The sequence below is a fragment of the Rhea americana genome, unplaced genomic scaffold, assembly GCF_003343005.1.
Source record: "Rhea americana isolate MKP2758 unplaced genomic scaffold, rheAme1 scaffold_92, whole genome shotgun sequence".
Lineage (NCBI taxonomy): Eukaryota > Metazoa > Chordata > Aves > Rheiformes > Rheidae > Rhea > Rhea americana.
Genome location: NW_028187111.1, coordinates 3,387,220 through 3,407,762, shown reverse-complemented (window position 1 = coordinate 3,407,762; position 20,543 = coordinate 3,387,220). Strand labels below are relative to the sequence as shown.

General features: G+C 39.6%; 1 protein-coding gene and 1 pseudogene across 3 annotated transcripts in view; one reads left to right on the top strand and one right to left on the bottom strand.

Annotated features, from left to right (window-relative positions):
• Positions 1-20,543, bottom strand: part of GSK3B (glycogen synthase kinase 3 beta) — a 154,485-nt gene that overhangs the window by 107,112 nt on the left and 26,830 nt on the right. The gene's annotated exons all lie outside the window — the stretch shown is intronic.
• LOC146584579 (uncharacterized) overlaps positions 16,484-20,543 on the top strand; it is a 13,309-nt pseudogene continuing 9,249 nt past the window's right edge.

Sequence of the window (20,543 nt, the reverse complement as noted above, 5' to 3'; positions counted from 1 at the left end):
AAAAAAATAAAACAAAGAAAAACAGGATCATCATCACATGGATGCTTCATCAGCATAGGGCAGCAAGCCGTCAAACCAAAGGAGCTCTCCAAGTGTGTGAAGCACTTGCATTCACTGCTACCGCWGGCAGCCTGGCCAGAGCCTGTGGGCACTCCTCCCTGGTCTCTGCAACTGCTGCCAGACACTGGAGTTGTGGGAGAAGGAGCAGGGCAAAGCATGCCCTTCCAYAGCTGCAGCAATCTCTTCGGCAGGATCCCACTTCTTACGCAGCTGTGGTATCTCCCACAGCATTCAATCCTTGTTGCAAACACTGCAACCCAGGACTTTCAACTTGTGTTAAAAAGCAATTTCTATATTTATTGATAAAGTAGGTAGCCTTGAAAACTCGAAAACTCAGCCACAAGGAGAAGCAGCATCTCCTCGAATCTGCAGAGAGGAGAAGACCAAACCTATCTCCCCTTTCCCAGTAGGAGGCCAGAGGTACAAATCTATAAAATGTCCTCCTCAAATGCCTAGAGTTCTTCTGCTTTGTGATGTCTCTATTTTGCTACTGCTAAGTACCACACAGTTTGTTTTCTGCCCTGCTAGAACCTCGTATGATTTCCTTCTCTCCAACTTTACTGAAGTAGGACAGCGTTACAGTACATACTTGTCATGTTGTTTCTCAGAATTGGAGAACCAGAGTTCAAACTACAGAGAGAATAAAGAGTCTGCATGAAAGCACAGCAAGAAACAAAGATTGCTCAGAATCTGRTGCTGCAGCCAAGATCCAGAGAGACAGACAGATGAAGCTAGTTATGAAAGGCTTTCATTTGATACCTATCTTAACGCTGGAAGAGGAGGAGTAAGAAAATGGCCATCAGCTCAGAATCACCATCTGCCTCATGTGGGAAGTACAGTGGAGGGAAAAAAAAAAAAAAGAGAGAGAGAGAGTCAAGAAGCGAAGTGAGCAGAAGGTGAACAAATAGCTAATTTGTATGTTAAACTGTGACTTGTAGCTGTATGCTATTCTATAGGTCAAAGGGACACTAGAGTAATTTCTGTAGAAACCAAATTCAAGTTGTCTAGCATCATCCAGCTCATGCTGCAGAATGCTGTTCAGCTATAAGAGACTATGCAACCTTAGAGGCAAACAGTCACCAATCCTTTAGATTACACCATAGAACAGCACAGAACAGCACAAAACAAGTCAGTTTAGGCTAAGGATGGATTTGAATTTAAGGATAACATTTTCTCAGTTAACACTGAGAAACTCTAGGCATGCAATCAACATAATGCAGGTATTCTCCATAGCAGGAATAGCTATCTTAGTGAAAAAGGTCTTACTACAGATGAGGTAGCATTTTAGAAACTAGATATCTAAGCTTTTTATTATTGGCCAGTCTTGATTTTTTTTTAGAAAAAATAATAAAAATAGTGGTACAAGAGGGAGTRAGAGAACTAAATGCTGGACAGGGTTTCCAAAAATCTATGTTGATTAGGGAAACTGCAGCTCATTTGAACATTATACATAATCTGATCAAAGTATGGGCTACCGCCAGAAGAAATGGTCATATTTCCCACCTTCATGCTTCTCCCATAGTAGATCTGGCCATCTTATAGCCTCAGGATGAGTCAGGTTAGCTTACTGATCTGACAAAGGAATACATCTCCAAAATAAAACAAGTCTCAAAACAGTTAAGTCAAGCCAACTCATCTTGAGGATATGCAGTGGTTAGATCTGACATGGAGAGGAATGGAGAGCAAGACTGTTCCTCCTTGGCTATACTTCCAGATAAATCACATCAACTATAACATGAAACCACACCTTTGACTCAAGCCACCATGGTGCTGCAGCTTAGAAAAGAAACTGCCCTCAGAAAGATTGTCCTGGCCGTCTCATTCCTTCTTGTACACCACACACTACTTTGTGTTAGTTCTAGATCTCAAAAAAMAGATTTTTGACAAATAAAACTCCCTGCTCTAGTTCACCTCACAGCAATATTAGTGTTAAGGCTGGCACAGGAAAGGGATGAAAGTGGACATTAAGGACTGAACCATCCTTCTTCATGATGGCCTGCATTATCAGTGAGGCTGAAGTAACCATGAAACTGCAGGCTTGAGCTAACCCAGTTACAGAAGCTGGGTRCCTACATTGCTTCCTCAAAGTGAAATGTAAGCTCAAACAGCTGAATAATTCTTGAAATACRGCATAAAGGAGTTGCATTTTACCAGTACAGACATATATTCTGGACAGCAACTGTGTAGCCTTAAAATGCATATCTCAACTAATAAAAAGGGTTATTTTTTCCTGCAGCTTCCTAAATCCATTAATGAATTCAATTTTTCTGCTCTTAAACAGTGCATCTACTTCAGCAAAGTAGATCCCAGTTTAAGGATGGCAATATAATTCAAAMTGCACAACATGCTTCCAAATATTTTATTGCAATATACAGATTTTACTAAAACCCTATACAGCAAGAATCAGTTTTCTCTACAAGTAGAAGAATAATATGTATCACATCATGAGGATGGGCTCACACATCTAGAGACCGAATTCCCTTCTACCAACACACAAGGCAATATATTAAGGCTTTTAATGACAACGTCTACACAACGGCTGAAGTTTCCAAAACTGTTCATGCAACAGTTGATGCAACCGTTTATTGAGGAAGATTGCTAGAGTTTGAAAACCTAAAACAGACACCTGGAAGTAGGGAGAAGAGAGCAGTATTGTTTTACCAAAATCTCCTCCGTAAAAGTTCTGCAGCATAGCTTTTGCCCATTCTCTGGGCCAGAGATTCCAGGCCAGAGAAAAACAAGTGTCACTTCTGAAAACCTTAAAAAGCAGAAGACAAGTGGTATCAGGTAGAAAATAAGCCTAGAAATTCGAGGCACCAAATTTTGAGAAATTATACAGGCCTGTCTGCAATAGTTACATACTTACCCAGAAGTGACATACATTACGAGTATCTAAAGTGTTGCTGTGCCGAATCTGTATGAAACTACCTGAGGCCTTCCTGCCAGCAGCACACGTTTTCCTGATTAGAAGCTTGATTGTCTTTCAAGGAAGAGTAAAGAAACTTTGAGGGGTYATCACTGCTTGTTCTTCCTTTTCTTCTTATATACATGCCTCATTCTAGGAATCTTAAGCAAGAAAAAACAAGCATTATGACGCCAAGATTCCAGGGTACATGCAGAAGATATCCATTCTAGCAGGAGATAATGGAACCTATTTCTTCATTGCTGTTCACAGGGSAGAATGACAATGCTTCACCTTGCTACAGGTAAGGAGGTTGCTTTCAACAAGTGCAAGCCCTATCCCATTTAAGAGGAGGGCAAAGACAGAGATGCTGTCTCATTTTCTTCTGCAGACCACAGTTTATTTACCTAGCTCAGCTGAGAGCAAATAACAAACAAGTAAAGCACTTTGAAGGATACATTTCCTTTATTAGGAAGGTTCAGATAGCAAAGAGCCACAGCACAGCTTCACCTATTCCATTTTCTGTGTCTCTTACAGCAGCCAATGGTAAGTGCTTAAGGAAGAATATAAAGCAGGACAAASTCATAGTACCAACTGAACTCTGAATACTGCCCCAGCCCCCAGTTACATGTCTTGAACTTCCCAAACCAGAGGCAGTAGCTCTGAATTTTTCTTTGCAACTTTGCACACTCAGCCCAAGATCTGAAGCTATGATGTGCACAACCCATAAGCCAGTTTTGTAAAGGTCTAAGTAGTGACAGTCCTCACACTGACATGCTTTAGAGATATCTGCTGGAAAGATGAAATTTTATCTAAACATCTTCAGTAGCAAGTAGTGATAGACCTGTTCAGAAGGTTCAGGAAAGCAAAGGCATGAGCATACTAGGAGACTAGAAGGCATCAAGCATCCTTCATTACACAGAACTAGTCTTCAGTGTATTCAGAGAGCCAGCTCTCACTTTAGGGTTAGATAGGAACAACAGCATTTAAAACTGGCAAACACCTTCAAAAAAAGACTGAATAAAGTAAGACGAAAAATCTTGTATGAGTTATGTACGATAAAAATCAAGTAGTGTTCCTCTTAGGAAGTTAAGGAGAAAGTAATTCTCACTAAAACAAGATTGAAAAGAAGTGTGCAGAATATGCTCAGATGTCTGCATTTTGGGAAGAAGGAAGTAAAGGCTTGAACRGTTCTTTTCCACAGTAGCAGGCAGTCATGCATAAACCCACACTGAGGTTAGACTGAGTGAGAAACTACAGTCTGGCACTGTGGCTAAGACAATGAATTGCAAACTCCTAAGCTTACATAGAAAAATTTCAGTGAAGCCAAGCAGAGACTCATCATCTCTAAAAGTTTGGGGAGGGGGCACCYGGAAAAGTACTCCTGTGTTTCAGTTTAGATACAGACTTATTCCAAAACAGACATTTTCCTTAATAAGAACATTATTCTGAATAGAAAGCTTTTTCTCTAGAAAAGCTCTTATATTTTTCTCTAATATAAGGAGACATCTAATATTTCACTTTAGATACTTGATAAATTGAACAGAACTGCAATTCAGCACGCAAATAAATAGCTCTTTTCCAAGTATCTCCTTTTAAGTAGTGAAATGCAATTGAATTTAAACACACTTCTGGAATTACTAATAATTTTTTGAGATTTGTTCACTCTGTAAACTCACATGAAAACACAACACACTTTTTAGTCCAATTGTAGCCCTTTGAATTTGCCAGATCTATAGAGTCTGAAAGTTGATGTTGCAGATGCATACTACTAAAAATAACATACGGTGGCTGAAGATGCCTGCATCACAAATGAAGGAACAGAGAAGAGGCTTTGGACATTTTTATACATATTACTCATCACCAGAGGGGGTAAAGTGTGGGTTCATCAAAATTAGATGGTTGGGAAACATTCATATCTTAAGTCAAGCTCATCTCTTTGCCAATGCCAAAGATTATGGCAATACTAAAATTACACAAAGGCAGGTCTTTTAATTTAATGATTGATCCTCATCTATCCCAATGATGCATCATCACCTCTTTTTACCTCTAGTTCATTTGCCACAGCAGCAGAATTATTCCCCAGAAAGTCAGTTTTAAATGATCACTTAGACAGAATCATAGTTATATAGTATGAATACAGATTGGTTAATTCCATAATTCTAAGCACTTTAGAATGCCCCTTCATCACTAAAGAATCTAAGCATGAAATTATGCCTCAAGAGTGGAAACCCAAGGCATTTTATTATAGCATAAGAAATAGTAGCCTAAGGAGAGAGAACCTTCAGTCATTTCAGGGGCTGGGGCCTTAAAGACTTAGACACAGCAAGTTGCTTATACAACAATCAAAATAGCACCCGCAAATTAACTGTGTGGCCATTTCTTAAAACCTCAAAGTCAATTACTTTCTTGATATATTAAGATAGAAATACCTGTGGCTGAGATAAGAATATACTCTCCTCTCTGATTAGTGTTTGCAAACTGACTGTAAACCAAGTGTCTAGCTCTTCACACTAATCTAAGAAACATCACTAGTAGAACATCTACCAGAACTACAGTTTGAAATTAGGAGATTTTCATACAATTAGAAAAAAAGAAAAGAAAAAAAGGCATCCTGTGAAGACTACTTTGCCATCTTTAAACATTAGAAATAAATTAAGTATGTACTGGGTTTCAATAGGTGTAAGTTACTCCTTTCGATTTCAAACTCATCCTCCTACCATTTGCTCTTTCAGACAGGGAAATCAGAGAAGCAACACAGCTGGGACAGATCAATGCAACATCATCTGCAAAATACACTCAATTTAAGAGAGGAATCCGTAGCCACATTTAACACAAAACACTAACCCAGGCAATCCATCTTTCAAAAAGCACCTTGCAGCACTGCGTCACGTCCTAAATCTGTCTGATTATGAGAGAAATAAAGCAGTTAAGATTTCTTCCTTTACAACAAGAATCGTTTAGTACACAGAYGCTCATYGCTTRTAAGCTTCCAASAGCCAAGCTGAGCTCCAGGGTTCCRCGAACGTCACTACCATCTCCAGTATGGCAGATCTGCTTCAGCACTAAAACATCCCTTGCAAGCATGGAGTGACAAGCTGGCAGAATGTGTGCTTGTGAAGTGAAATATATTCTCTGCTGCCTGTTATTTCAGTTTTTAACATCCACAGGGACAACATGAACATAACAAGTCATTTTGAGCATATACACAATCTACTATCTTCTACACTTCCTATCAGGGCAAGATAGCAACTCACTGTCACAAACAAGCTTTCCAGAAGAACAAAATAATGTTACAGGAACTGAATAATCTATCATTATACCCTACTGCAACAAGTCAGCATTTTTTAACTGTTTATTCCATGTTTGCACCTTAAACAATGATAAGGTACCTGAAAAGGCAGTACTGAGCTTCATGAAAGCTGCATAACTATCTACTGCTGCTGTCACAGCAACCAGAGTTGCAAATCAGATTTTTTGTAGGAAAAAATGCTACATGGTTAGGGCTCCTAACTTACTCATTCCACATAGAGWTGATTCTGCTGTTGCATGTTGCTTTTCTCTGGTAGCAAAGTCAGATTAAGAAGTCTCCCACACACCCCAGCAGCTTGTTCCTGTGCCTACTACCATAATTCATCACTTACTAAATCATGCTGATGAAACTGTTTGTGTGGTTATGCTATAAACATCAATGAAGTAATCTGGGAAAGAAACCAAGCTATATTTTTTTTTATTAAAAACAAAAAAACCACCACACGCTTTCAAGTCTGGATCATCTGACTGATTTGGTTCACAGCACAGCTGCAGAAGAAATGAGTGCAGAGGACTGAAAAGATCAGGGTCAAGCAGGAAAATGGACCCATCTTTGCCATGAGATAAACTGATGTAAAACTCCACTTAAAAGACAAAAGAAAACACAGAGAGGAATGAGAGGCTCGTCACCTAAGGTAGGAAATTGCCATTATACAGAATAGAGGTACCTTTAAACCAGGTCCCAGGAACAGATTAGGGTTTTTTCCCTACTCCTCTTTTTTTTTTTTTTTTAAAGGTAATATTAGCTTAATAGAACTTTAAATCATTCATGCAGTTGCATGTAGCCATGTGCCTAATATGCTATACAAAGTAGTAGTGTATAGAAATCAAGTTGCCCTAGGAATGGAGGAAAGGTCCATTAAGGGTTGGCTAGAGACTAGGAAGTAAAGGGCAAGACTTAATAGCCAACTTTCCAGTAAGCAGCAGAGTCAGTAATGGAGTTGCCCACGGAGTGTTGCTGCGACTTATTTTATTCAGTATCTCCAGTGACCTGGAGAGAAGAGCAGAGCGAAACTATTCAAGCCTGCAGATAAAACATAGCTCTTTCAGGTAAGCCAAGTGCAATGCTAATGACTACGAAGGACCTCACAAAACTGAACCAATAGGCAAAACTGGCAGATAAGCTTCAGAGTAGACAGATATAATGCAACACATACAGGAAAAAATAATGTAAACTGTGCTTACATGATGCTGAATTTGCAACTGGTAGTTAMAATTCAAAAAAGCAATCTTGGAGTAATTATTGACAGTCCACTGAAATTAGTGGCAAATGTTGCACATAGAGCCAAAAGTGTTATCTAGATGWTGGACACTGACAGGAAGGAATTGAGAAAAAGGCATCTATAGAAATATCTGCTGCTACAGAAAGACTCAGTGCACCAAGGTCGTAAGTCCTGRGATAGGGAGACCAGAACTGCGCACACAGAGGACAGCAGATTGCAGAAAGGTACAGAATAGCGCAACTATCAAAGAGATGGAGCAGTGGTCTTCTGAGGAGAGACTGAGAAGGCTAGGACTTCAATTTGGATGCAAGATGATGGGAGTAGAGAGGAATATGATCAAGGTTTACAAAACATGAAGACAGTGGGTAAGAAACTTTTTCAGCAAATCCCAAGCTACTAGAAGCAGGAAGCAGTAGAAGCTAACAACCCACTGGTTTAAGACGGAGTACTTCTTCCCATTTTCTTCTTTATTTTTAAAATAGAACAGACAAAGAGCTTTTGGAATCTGCTAYCTCAGGATCATGAACAAATACAAAAGGGAACTAAAAGAGTATGAGGAAAGCGGACCACAAAGTGGCCGTGCTCACAGGTTCTCCCTAAAAAGCCRTCTCCCATTGCCACTGTGGGAAAGTGACTACATGAGCTACTGACCTGACTCAGTAGAGTATTTCCTATCTTCTTAATTAAACTGGGAAGAGAAATAGCTCAAATGGATTTAACATCGGGAAAACTACTGAAAATATAAATAAAATGCWTGATTTAAATTAAACTCTTGTAAGAGTTTTTAACTTTTTAAATTCTTTTCTGTGAGTTTTTAAACTTACAAAACTTTAACTTCAGAAGAGAGGATAGGTGCTAAGCTAGACATGGTGAGGTGCTTCTGGGATGTAGGAAAGTGAGCAAGAAAAAGAGAAGTTTAGCTATCTTAATTACACATTACTCCAGGCACTTAGAGGCAGAGAAGGCTTGCTTCCAGCACAGCTGCACACCTCTGTGCCAAGGGACTCATCTCAGAGAGCTTCTACATCAGTAAAGGCAGCACAGGTTAGAAGTGGGTTGACTTCCCACAGCTGCATTACCAACAGTAGTTAGCGTTCCCTAATGCCACCGCAAGGGAATTTCAGAGCRTAAAATAAGCCTTTAAAAGGCAACACCTATGAAGGTCCATCCTCTCCAGGCAAACCTTGAAAGGGAGATAAGAAACTGAACCTGAAACTACTGAGTCAYTGCCCAGTATCTCAGCCACAGAAGTTTCTTCAAAAAGAGACAAGCCACAGTCAAGCTACCGCATACTGGTACTTTCAAAAGCTAGAAAGTACAGGAATCTCGCTGGTGCTTCTTCTCTCAAGAAAGCAGGGTAGTAGAGAGGCTCTCATAACTTCTGCTGCTGAACAGCTTCACAGCTGCTTTCTGACCCAGTCGTCCTGAGTACTCAAGACTCAGGTGGCTTATCTCCTTCAAAAGTTTTCCCCAAAGCAACTACTTGCTCTGTTATACTGCTTTCTGCTCCTACCATATGGGATAGCAGCAGAGAAGCAGGCAGGCTCTGCAAGCACCAGGGCTCACAGTCCCAGGCAACAAGAAATGTGCTGTATTATTGTGTCCTCCATAGCTGAGAGGGCACAGTGGTCTTTAGACCTGTCTCCAGGGCTGGACCAGTGTAAGGCCAACAATCCTGGGGAATACACCTTAACACTGCTTTGTTTTCTTGTTCCTTGTCATGTGGTCTAGAAGCAGCCTTCAACACTACATGAGACAGTGGCAGAAGACCTGCAAGACAGGCCAAAAATCGGCAACCTCTTCTTACCTTGAGACAGAGGCTGCACAGAAGCCTCTTATCCCATTTCTCAGTCCAAATCACAGCCTCRGAAGACACGAAAGGGTTCAGAAACACCAGGCTGAGCCAAGGCCTGGCAATGCACACAGACYCTGAACTGATCTCTGACATGCCTTCTCCAATTAGCCATGTTGGAGGTTAAAAGAGCAGTCCACCGAGGACCATCGGATCAATTTAACACATGCCTCRGGTTGGTGCCTCAAGATCCCCTGCACTTGCTGATGCCTTCCAGGGTCTGAAGGGCCATGGGGGAAACCAAACCAGCCACTGACAAAATCCTGTGRCAAGACTGCGTGCCTCCCCCCTCCATCTGCTGGCTGGCAGAAAAGGGCTAAGGCAACAATTAAGAGGAGCACTAAGAAACTATTTGGTGCTTTTCTGCGTTTTCGGATCTTGATGAAAGAAACTAACCCATTTAAAGATCATCCACAAGAAGAACCCAGTCTGAAATTTAACACATTACACACATCCTGCGAAAGCGCTATGATCACAAAGAATAGGCTCAGTGTGCTTATATACAGTGGTATGGGATCAATCATGTAAATAGYGTTAATCAACTCAGCATTACAAAAGCATTAAAAAGGCAAACAGCTTCATTCTTAAAGGAATTCAGTTATCATTTTAAACATTTAAGAACATATCCACCCAGCTTACAAAGAGCAGGTAAAAGCAATAAGCATTGCTTTATTAACAAATTAACAGTGAATTTAAGCAGCATGATTTTGTGTTAGTAAGAGTTTCTGTGCATATAATTACACTACCTTAAGGGCCAACACTTCTCAATTATTTCACTTCACATAAATAAGACATACTTTCTTCATTTCTAGGGTCAGCTTGACTTTCTTATTCGTGATTTTTTTTCAACTTGAGTAAAGGCTAAGCAAAGACACTTCAAAGCATAGGACACTTCAGATACACTAAGCGGTCAGTTAAAATTAATATACACTAAGTGCTATCACTTTCATATTCTCATACTCCAACACTGCTACAAAATTTAGATTGTAAGTTTCAAAAAAGTATTTCAAATCCAAATCTAAGAATTTAAGCAGTATTAAGAATCTTAGAGACCATGATAACTTTCCTAACTCTTTAATAAGGATGCTTGTGGAATTATGTTGCGGAAGAAAATATTTATAAAATTTATATAATAGTTATATATATAAAACAGTATACTGTTGCACCAGATTCACAGGCTGTTTAAAAACTGTTGATGGAGAAGCATTAATTGTAATGTTAAAACCAAGGTTTCCGCAGCTTTTGCTTGTCTTTTTTTTTTTTTTTTAAAAGGTACATAGCCTAGTATTACATTAGCACAGGACTGTACGTATACTAACCCTAAGTGTTTATGTGTTCTATTCACATGTAATATGTGTACCTATTCACTACGTTTTCTACAAGTTTACTGTTAAAATGTAAGCTGTTTCCTGATGATAACCTTCACAATCAATACAGYACTAAAGACACTGAATACTATCCCAGAGACCACCCTACATCTTATGCTGCTGATCACAGATTTATGCTGATTTTATTTAGGTATGACCACATATCCTCAAACAGTTTAATAGCTTAACCTTTCTGATTAATCTCCAATATTTAAGCCAAGCTTTTTTTCTAGCAAATTGAGATAGAGTAACAAATAAAAAATATTACAGGTCTAAAGGAAATAGTARCTTGCCCTACTATGTATATATGGCCTTAACCTTGTTCTTCCAGTTATTTGACAGTCAACACAAAGCAGTAAGTATTTCTGAAGTATCCTCCAGTTTTACCTACTCAGMTTCAGGAACTTGGGAATATGGGAAGAAGGTGTTTTGTTGTTGTTTCAGTTATATTGCAGCCTCTGGAACCCTTCTTTCAGGAAAAKTTGCCATAGTATTTAGTAAATTTGTGAAAGAGGAGATTTGGGGGCCTTTATAAAGAAAAATCAAGGTAGTAGAAATAGGAAGGAAAATATAGAGCTATTTAATCATTGTGCTGGGCAGACACAAAAGAACAGCAAAGAAGCCAGGAAGTAACACAAGCTCCAAGTTTTTGTCACTTAACTAATATGGCTAAAGATAAACAGAAGTGATAAAAACCCATCAAGTTTAGTAACGCTGAGACTATGAGCCATGTGTTTATAATTGTTACTGTCAATACTCTTTCTAAACAGTCTACTTTTGGAGACACTTGATCATACAACAAACTCAGCTCTCCTTAAGCAAGCCACAGTTCTCATCTTAGGTCGAAACAGGAACCCTGGAGAATATAAAGGAGCACAACCTTAAAGACAAAGGCTGCCTTCTCCTGCCTCAAGTTAGGGGGGCTGCTCARTTCTAAGCAACACCATTTGGGACTAGCTGACAACTATATAGTCAGGTACAACAGGCAGTTTTTATTTGTTTCAATGCCAAAATGTAGCAAACTAAAGCTCAGTACCTTTTGGTTTACCTTGAGGGCAAGCAAAAGTTTAAATACCTATGAAACTGCATTGTTTTCACTTCGCAAACATGTCAGAATCATGGAACTTAAACTAAAAATCAATAAAATAACTAACTTTTCAAGCACGCTTCCACAGCGTTTCAGACCAATTACTTCCATCTGCAGAAAACCTATTTAAACTCATTCCATTGCAGCTCTTCSCTAATTTGTATTCCCATATCCAGCCGATCTGTTTATTTCAGCTCCTTTCTCATCCTGTTTCCTCCTTACCCAAGGCTCAGAATTCCATTAAGACCCTCTAGTTTGCACCCTTCAACTGCCCCAAGTTAAATGAATACCTCTCATCACATTCTGCAGTCCCTTCTAGCTTACCTCCAGAGGTCAATGATGAAGCTGAACTTGGGTACAAATCCTCGCTGTCCAGCCACAGCAAAATTGCTGGTCTACCTACCGCTTATCAAGAAGCTGGGAAAGCACTAACCACAGCTCCTGCACACAGGTGGGCAACCAGCGGAGTCCTCTTCCTAGCAGTTACTTCACGTCTCCTCCACCTTACTGCAAAGGAATCAAGCAATTCCAGATCGCCCRCGGTGAAGCCTTTTCCTATGTACTGGCTGGAGGGGACACAAAGCACTCCTTTCAGGCTTTAAATTCTCCTATAAGCTAAAAGCAGGGAGGGAGGGGAGAAAATCGGACTCCAAACTGCAGAGCGCTACAGAAGAACAATAAAGAGGCATCTAATAGCTCTCAAGCAGGGACAGCCCCAGGAGACTGAGCAGCCTCTGATAGTAACAACGGCCTTGGGCCTTGCTTACACCCCACCCTGCTTGCAGCTCAGCCTGCAGCACACACACAAGCTGCTACATAAAGCTCATTATTAGCCCTCCATTACATTTGAATTGGAGTTGACTCACTTAAAAGCACTGGATTTAATTTTAGCCTCTGGTCACCAGAAAAAGTGTCTCAAACCCCTGAAGCCAAACAGCTAGAGCCTGCCAGCCCACAACCCAGGGAGACTAGTGTCTTCTCAGAACAGCAGGTATCTCCACATACCGGTCACTCTCACTTTGCTATTCGCATGTGTTTGCTGCTCAAGAGGCTCCCTTTTCTGAAGAAGTTCTCTTCCTTTAGAGATTGCACAAGTGCTCATCAAGTTTCCAGAATCCATAGGATACTTAAAACTTCTAAGCCAAGTTTATGGATGCAGCAATTAGAGMAGATTTCAAACAGCTGTTTTGATTGCCTTCAGCACATATGCTTCTTGAGATGAAGCAACAGAAAGCAGCAAGTAAAATGTTTTTCTCCACATGAGAAACAGACTGAAAGCAACTCTAAACATTTCTTTGTACTTACTCTTCTGTGGCTAAATACATTATCTATCATCTTCTCCCAAAGGGAATCCTAAATTCTAGAATTAATTACCTAAACTACTGTTATGCTCAGGTATTTGTTGTTATACACATGGCTGTTTAAAATGTCTTTATAGTACAGATGAACTTTTAGGGAAAAAAAAAAAAGGAGTGGATCAAATATCACCTTGTCATTTCATATCAGGAGATCTCCTTTCTACTAATCATAGCATTCCACATTAGATAAAGTGCATATGAGCATGCATTTTATACACCTAAGAACATCAGAAGAATATATAAGAAATATTTTTTAATCACTTAGGAAAAAGTAGAGATTAGCACAATGTGAGGGCATAGCTCTAACTCAAGACCAAGTGGTCCAAGGATCTTAGTAAAATTTAACTGATTTCATCCAGTAAATTTTATGTAAGCAGTATTAAGAAACAGCATAATCGCACACTGATGTACTCAACTTTCTAGTCACTCAAAAAAAACACTACTACTACTTAAAAAAATAGAAACCTGAATTTCTATACTTGCCTCTAAATTAAGATAGCTTTGCACTTTAGTTGGATCCCCACATCTCCAAATGCCAATTTGGAACAGATCAGTTGTTTATTTTGATGATGAGAAACAGCAGAACCAATTCTGCATAATTTTTGGAGCTGTTCRTTTTATTTTAGAAACCAGTTTCTTTTGACTAATTTTTTCAAAAGCTGCTTGTATTTATAGAAAATACTAGAACACTATTAACACATAAGCTGAAGAATAAAAATTTTAAAGAAAATACTCCTTAAGCTTCCCAAATCCTGCCCTAACGTGATTGATTTCTGCTGTTGATGTGAACCCCCTGATGTGCATACAGTACTTAAGTGTCACTTACAACTGATCCCCAGTAAGCCAGGTGTCCATCTTGCAAAGGAAGAAGCTGAAAATCTCTAATATTTCACTCTCATCAAAAGAGGCACTCCTTTTTGCTCTCCCTCTCTCCCCTAGCCACACAGTCTACCCCATCCTTTAGTCGTCATAATTACAAAATAAGCTAATTCAGCTTGCTAACCTGGCAGAAAACTGCTCACTCTCATGTTGGGTTAGCTTTCTAATGAATAAGCAAGTTCAACTGGCTCGCTGTGTCATCATGCAAGCTCCRAAGAGATCATCTATAGGAAACAGTAGAACTACATAGCCAGTAGTGAAACCACTCCATTTTGACATCAACAAGCCAATTTTGCTGAACTGATGGCTAAATGCACTCCAGGTTATGTTAAATGAAAGGATGTGCAAGAGAAGCAAACTGGAGTAGCACCTAAGAAATTTATGCAAAGAATCAAGGTCTTGCTCTGGGTGCGTGTAAAAATATATATATACACTAAACACACAAACTACMCAAGGGTACAGATATAAATTATACAGCTTTTACTTCAAAGAGTTTATATAGCATTTGAAGTCAATTCTTTGCCTTATACACAAGTTACTGCTACTGATCTTTGTTTATGAAAAACAACTTTACAAGAACCTCGTCAAGAAGAAAATGGGGAAGTTCGTTCAATAGCTTACAGAATTTCATTGATGCAGAAGACTTACTCAACTAGCCCCTGACTTCTGCTAGAAAAGTAATTTCTCAACTCAAAACAGGCTGGAGGTGTGCACTCTGAACAAAAAATTGTCAAGAAACCTGTCTCTTAATCTCAATGCACTCTTGAAGGCATTCACTTATTTGGTCAGAACTTCCTTTTTTAAAAAAAAAAAGGCTGAAAACAACAACCTGCTGGCTCTTCTGTCTTGTGAGCTGCTGAAAGATAGAAGCAACTAATTATTTTGTTGTCATAACTAATTATTTTGTTATAATTCACTGACTTCTGTGGGATCCAAGTTCAAAACTGAACTTCAGTAGAAGTTTCATATTAGGTATTTTGTTACAGATATTAGCTCAAGTGATAAAAAAATGTTTTATGTTAGGTGTGAACATGACTCATCCTCAAGTAATCAAGATAGACGCTATTTCTCATAACCTCTCCTTGCAATGGTAAGCAGGCAATGACAAAAATAGAAGTTACAGCTAATGTATGAAAACAGATTGCCTTGAAAGAACGGTATCTCATACACTTTACGAATAGAGGAAAAAAAAGGAAGTGTCAGATTATTAACGTAAGAGGATGCACAAGATGACAAGTCAATAGGAGAAAGTAGAGTAGCAATAGAAGCAAATAATACATGAGGAGTAGTACCAAATAAAGGAGCGTTATCCACCATGAAAGGGAAAGAGGGATGAGGGCTTTTTTTCTTTTTTTTTGGTAGAAGGCAGAACAATGAAGAAAAATGCAGGGAGAGTAAACTTATAGGGAAGGAATATGAAAGGATGCTTACAGAAGAAAGACRGAGAAAAATAAAACACCACATCCTTGCTGCAGATTTTGGGTACATAAATTACTTCCAATCAAGCTGTAAGGAAAGCCTGTATTTATACAAAGTATCTCTCAAATTTGAAAATAATAAGAAAAAAGTAGCTCTGTGATCTCATCTATGGGGGCAGRGGAGGAGCTTTATTTATTGTTTTTGCATGCTTCCGTTCATAGCACTGGTAATTCTACAAAGTACCTTCCCGTTTTGAAAACACCCATGTTTGGTGAGAGTGAAAACATGGAATATGTGAAAGACTGAGTAATCAAGCTTCATGTTCAGACACTTTAAGTCTGAATAAGACTTCTGACTTTAGAGAAAGTCACTCAAACTTCAGAAGCACATTCAGATTTCTTCTCTTCCATAAAGAGATTACAACTACTAAGTGTGGGGAGAAGAGGGGAAGAGACCACAGAGTATGAAGTAATTGTACTCAGTAGGGATTCAGCTAAGAGGAGATGTTTACCAGAGATACTGAAATGTAGCTGCCCTACACCTTCCTCTCTAAATTATTTCAAGTTTATATAAAAAAAATGCAYGTCATGGTACAGATTCTCAGTACTTAAACAGTCAAACTCAAAAGACTTGGTTACTAGCTGCATTGTATTTATATACTAGCCAGCTAAATAAAGTTCTTTCATAAAAGCAGATGTGCATGGATGTTAAACATGCCTTCACGGTATCCCTTACGCATTTCAGAAAAGCCCCATAAAGCTAAGCATGTTGCAACCAAGTCCCCTGTGTTGAAGCAAGTGACAGCAGTTGCAAGGTTTTAGCAGTGCTGCAGTATCCTGCCTAGGTACCTGAGAACCCCCCAGTTCCGCTACTGAAGCTTGTTCCTCATGTTTAAAATGCTTGTCCTCTACTGCTAAGCTTCCCTTCCCAAAATGTAACAAAGGAAAAAAAACTCACAACATGGGTAGGTAAACAAGCTACCACACGGAAAACAAGGGACTGAATTTACTACAGAATAATTAACATGCTACAGCTTCCTATCCGCACACAGATCAYCTACGGTAAGTGCATGGGAGTTTATTTCCCTTTTATAGGCTGTGAATGAACACACACGCAGCTACCAAAAAGTACAGTTTCTCGTAGTTTACCTGCAGCAATTTTTTTCAYGTGTTCATACCTTTGGGTCCCTATTACTGTAATACACAAGGGCTTCATAATCTCTAACTTCCCTCAGAATATCTGATGAGACCAAATTTTCGAGCTGGAGCACTGCACAATGCACTGAACAGTGACTTCCTACATCAGACAGCAATAGAGACTGAACAGTAGAAATGCACAATCATRTAGTTATAGAGGGATATATCCATTGGGTATATATACATTGGTATAAGTATTTCCACATGGACTGTAAACTGCCCTTAATGATACAAATTTATATATATGTATACACACACACACAAACACACACTGGCACAAGCTGACCACACCAGAACTCTCAACAGAATAAAAAACTGCTACTTGAAAACCTCATAGAACAAACAGCATGGAAGGCAGGCTTATAGGACTTGTTCCAGGTCTCAGGAGGTCAGTAGTAGAAGAAGGCAACTCTATCCACACTTCCCAAGCCCCACTGCACTGCCTCAAGCATTCAGCAACCCCTTCCTCTAAGATATTGCTAATACTGTTTATTATGCATTTTTCCCCCATGCTCAAGAATTGAAGCTTGGAGGAGCTCCCCATTAAAGTACTTGTTCAGGATTCATTTAATACAAGATATCATTATGAAGTACTGCAACAAGGCGACTTTTGTCTCTGGCATTAGTGAAAAAGAGCCTTGTAGCTGAAGTAGAACAACAAGACTCAAGACTGTGTCCGTACTGGGGACTCAGCAAAAGACTCACAGGGCGGAYATATCTTTCTCTATTAGAAAGTTTCTTCAGGAAGTAATGCTCCATGATATTCTCATTAKGGGATGCTTGCAAGGCACTCAGTTTAAAGATGAGGATTAAAATTGCAACTTGATATGTTGCAATTTGATACACTGGAAACCTGCAAATTGATATATTGGAGAAAAAAATGAAACTTCTGCCTGAAGGGACAAGTTATRAGCAAATTTTATCTCTACTCCAGTCTAGTTTGTATTCTATTCTATGCCCACTGTACAGCCTCTGTCTTGGCTACCACTGTTTTTAAACTGTTTTCCTAAGGTAAGTAGGTTTATGTGGTCACTGCTTTGCCCATCTGTCTTTYTTCCTCACCACCAAAAGACCTGGAACTCAAGTGGCCATTATCACCCTAATTTGAAAGGGCAGAAGCCTCAGAGACATTTTGGACCTTCTCTCAAACCAGCAAACAAGGCAGTGTTCCCACAGATCAAGGCAGTCRGGACCAGCTCTTACACACTGGTTGGTAGCAGGAAACAAATTGATCAACATGTATACCTACTAAGCACCAAAAATGTGCACTGCTCTGGGCGAGCCAAAACACATGCYTTCTCTGCCCAAGACAGGAGGAAACTAAGGTCAATGAGTTACAGCACAGATACAGCAAATCCTTTGGGAAGCAGGCTTCATTAGCTCTACCACTCAGAAGCTTGTGCCATGTGTGTCCACAAACTTCTCAGTCTTTGCTTTAAAGCATTCCAGAGCTTTACTTCCACCTACATTTGACCTCATTTCTTTACCCACTGTTCCACCCGACCTGCTTTAAAATCTTAACACACACTTAGCAGACTTGTAATAGCAAGAGAACAATCTTACTCCAAAAGATCTAGYTATGTTTACATTTACACATTTGTGCTTGAAGTAGATAATTGATTTATACTACAGATATTTAGACTGCAAATCAAGTTATAACCACAAACCACATGTGCTTTTATCTTATCAGTAGGCATCCCTGCTACCAGTTATTACCTACACAGAATCTATTCATGGCAGGGCATAACAAAAGTGGCAAAAGATAAAATATTCCAAAACCTTCTAAAGCTGTTAACAAGGCCTGAAAGTCTTAATAGGCAGAATACTGGTTCTGAAGGCCAAAAGTATAAGGTAAATGTAATATAACATGAGAATTTATTTTTAAGTTATATCCTCTGATGTGGTATAATAATCCCTTTGCCTTTGAAAAAAATTTTGGCAGCAAGTTGATAACAGTTGAAAGGAGATACATCTACATAACCCAACACATGACAAATCTACCTCTACTCTCTATCTTACTGAGAATTCAAAAGCTATCCTCAGCTGCTGAGGGTTTGCTACCCTCATTGTCTTCATTCTACTGGTGCCGAAGTCTGTCAGATGGCAAAGTCACTAACCCACCGTTCCTTACGCTTCTCTGGGAGGACTACTTCAGATAGAGGCAGGGACCAACCTACTCTAACTTGAAAAACTAACAGGTTCACATACTAACTAGCACAACATCAGCAGACAAGCAATAGCTCTAAACGAGACGTGGAAACTGTTAGCAACCACCCCCTAAAAAACAAATCAATTCCTCTTAGTCAAGAGGACAGTAAGCAGAACAAAGCAACTTTCTCACCTTTAGATTTGGTCTAGAACAGAATGCAAAAGCTTATTTAAGAGTGATCAAAATCTCCAGAATCAACAATCTCTTTTTCTGTTTCGGTCTGCTTACCCCGCTGCTCCTGCCTGTAAATGTTTTGTAGGAGGACGTGCAATTTGAGAGGACTCTGAATCAYGAATGACTCCACAGTCGTACATTCTTAGAAGCATGTGGCGGTGTCTATGAGCTCACACACTACTAACGTCACGGCCACCTCAAGGCAGTCACAGCAATACTCAGTTACAGCTGAATGTCAGTTTATTAATGTGAAAGTGCCCTACTCCCAGACTCTAGTGGTGGTTTTAAGTTGGAAAGAAAAAAAAAAGTCAATGTTTTGGGGAATTTAGGTTATTAGGACACCTGATTCTTTGCTAGTCTCCAACCAGTAGTAAAAAAAAAAACGTGCACTGAACTTGGAGTTCTCATTAGGCTTAATCATTCCATTTACCATATTCATTCTGTCCAATCTGATGACTTGAAAACCTGCGTGCAGACTGTAGAGTTTACTCTGAATGCTTTCGTTCAGAACTCCTCACTTGTGATCMTGCTAAGCAGCAGGTACAATAACCCATCCTATTTAGTCTCCGGCCTGCATTAAGACTGTAACCAGTTGCCTGAGGTAGTAAAGTATAATATAAAAGCCACCCTAAAGTCTTTATCTACACAGGACTGAGAAAAGAGAATATCAAGTAAAATTAAAGTGAGACATGTTATACACAGGAATTCTTACTTCAAATTAGCTATGCACAACTCTCCTTTAATACACCATGAGCTGATAGGACAAGGTCAGTGCAACTGCTGTACATCAACAAGGAAAAAGTTGAGCTTATGATCATAGTTAAAGAACAACTTGACCTAAATCCCCAAAGCAAAAGCCAAAAAAACTTGACATGACTCCATCTTAATATATCAGAACATCACCACGTTTTATAAACGTATTGTTCAAGAACTTCACAGGACTAAAAGGACTAAGCAAGTTACTGACAGTGATCAGTCTACAGAAGGGAAGGGTTTTGCAGCAGCTTTCTATTACGCATAACCCTACCAATCATTACTTGAAATTTGGCTTTTCAGTTAATATTGGCAGCTAACACGGCAGGTGTATCTTCTTCACTTACACATACATTTTTACAAGAATCAGCCAAACAACAAAAGCTTTTTCCAGGTCWAAAGAGTCACAGAATCACAGCATGGTTACAGTTGGAAGGGACCTCTGGAGATCATCTAGTCCAACCTCGGTGCTCAAGAAGGGTCACATCCAGGCAGGTCTTGAAGATCTCCAGAGAAGGAGACTCTCCACAACCTCTCTGGGCAACCTGTGACAGTGCTCTGTCACACTCACGTTCAGGAGGAACTTCCTGTCCTGTGGTTCAGTTTYTGCCCATTGCCTCTTGTCCTGTCACATGGCACCACTGAAAAGAGTTTGTCCCCGTCCCCTTGGCACCCTCCCTTCAGGTACTTGTACACATTGATAAGATCCCCCCTCAGTCTTCTCTGCCCCAGGCTGAAGAGGCCCAGCTCTC